A 1,633-nucleotide genomic window follows, 5' to 3' on the forward strand; every position below is an offset into this window, starting at 1 on the left:
CCTCGTGTTGCATTCCCTTTTTAATTTTTTTCGCGCCGCTTGCAAAACAAAACGCACGTGTAAGTAATATATTTACCGTGTTTTATTATTTTGCACGAGTGCGGTAAGTCATAGCTGGGTGCTCACGATTCACGGGTCCAGCGTCGGCGTTGTGGCGCGGCAAGCGTGCACTGGTGCGGTTGAGAGGGAGGGGTGGAAACCGCGTTAAACTCGTCTCCGTAGTTGAGAGGGAGCGGCCAAAGCAATGTACAATCGTCTTTGTAGTGGAGCTGGGAGGGGCAAGGATAAGGGACGAAGACCGGGGTAACATGTCGGATGTGATCATACCAGCACTAAAGCACCGGATCCCATCAGAACTCCGAAGTTAAGCGTGCTTGGGCGAGAGTAGTACTAGGATGGGTGACCTCCTGGGAAGTCCTCGTGTTGCATTCCTTTTTTAATTTTTTTCGCGCCGCTTGCAAAACAAAACGCACGTGTAAGTAATATATTTACCTTGTTTTATTATTTTGCACGAGTGCGGTAAGTCATAGCTGGGTGCTCACGATTCACGGGTCCAGCGTCGGCGTTGTGGCGCGGCAAGCGTGCACTGGTGCGGTTGAGAGGGAGGGGTGGAAACCGCGTTAAACTCGTCTCCGTAGTTGAGAGGGAGCGGCCAAAGCAATGTACAATCGTCTTTGTAGTGGAGCTGGGAGGGGCAAGGATAAGGGACGAAGACCGGGGTAACATGTCGGATGCGATCATACCAGCACTAAAGCACCGGATCCCATCAGAACTCCGAAGTTAAGCGTGCTTGGGCGAGAGTAGTACTAGGATGGGTGACCTCCTGGGAAGTCCTCGTGTTGCATTCCCTTTTTAAATTTTTTCGCGCCGCTTGCAAAACAAAACGCACGTGTAAGTAATATATTTACCGTGTTTTATTATTTTGCACGAGTGCGGTAAGTCATAGCTGGGTGCTCACGATTCACGGGTCCAGCGTCGGCGTTGTGGCGCGGCAACATGCACTGGTGCGGTTGAGAGGGAGGGGTGGAAACCGCGTTAAACTCGTCTCCGTAGTTGAGAGGGAGCGGCCAAAGCAATGTACAATCGTCTTTGTAGTGGAGCTGGGAGGGGCAAGGATAAGGGACGAAGACCGGGGTAACATGTCAGATGCGATCATACCAGCACTAAAGCACCAGATCCCATCAGAACTCCGAAGTTAAGCGTGCTTGGGCGAGAGTAGTACTAGGATGGGTGACCTCCTAGGAAGTCCTCGTGTTGCATTCCCTTTTTAAATTTTTTCGCGCCGCTTGCAAAACAAAACGCACGTGTAAGTAATATATTTACCGTGTTTTATTATTTTGCACGAGTGCGGTAAGTCATAGCTGGGTGCTCACGATTCACGGGTCCAGCGTCGGCGTTGTGGCGCGGCAAGCGTGCACTGGTGCGGTTGAGAGGGAGGGGTGGAAACCGCGTTAAACTCGTCTCCGTAGTTGAGAGGGAGCGGCCAAAGCAATGTACAATCGTCTTTGTAGTGGAGCTGGGAGGGGCAAGGATAAGGGACGAAGACCGGGGTAACATGTCGGATGCGATCATACCAGCACTAAAGCACCGGATCCCATTAGAACTCCGAAGTTAAGCGTGCTTGGGCGAGAGT

The 1,633-nt window shown here is 51.6% G+C and overlaps 3 non-coding genes across 3 annotated transcripts; all 3 read left to right on the top strand.

The window, feature by feature from the left end:
• Positions 1–313: 313 nt before the first annotated feature.
• LOC123177832 (5S ribosomal RNA) lies at positions 314–432 on the top strand. Its single transcript, XR_006489150.1, has one exon. It is a non-coding gene; the product is annotated as a 5S ribosomal RNA (ribosomal RNA).
• A 297-nt stretch (positions 433–729) lies between these two features.
• LOC123177830 (5S ribosomal RNA) lies at positions 730–848 on the top strand. The gene has a single exon (XR_006489149.1). It is a non-coding gene; the product is annotated as a 5S ribosomal RNA (ribosomal RNA).
• Positions 849–1,144: 296 nt separating this feature from the next.
• On the top strand, positions 1,145–1,263 carry LOC123177833 (5S ribosomal RNA). Its single transcript, XR_006489151.1, has one exon. It is a non-coding gene; the product is annotated as a 5S ribosomal RNA (ribosomal RNA).
• The last annotated feature ends 370 nt before the right edge of the window (positions 1,264–1,633 follow it).

The sequence above is a fragment of the Triticum aestivum genome, unplaced genomic scaffold, assembly GCF_018294505.1.
Source record: "Triticum aestivum cultivar Chinese Spring unplaced genomic scaffold, IWGSC CS RefSeq v2.1 scaffold77224, whole genome shotgun sequence".
Taxonomy (NCBI): domain Eukaryota; kingdom Viridiplantae; phylum Streptophyta; class Magnoliopsida; order Poales; family Poaceae; genus Triticum; species Triticum aestivum.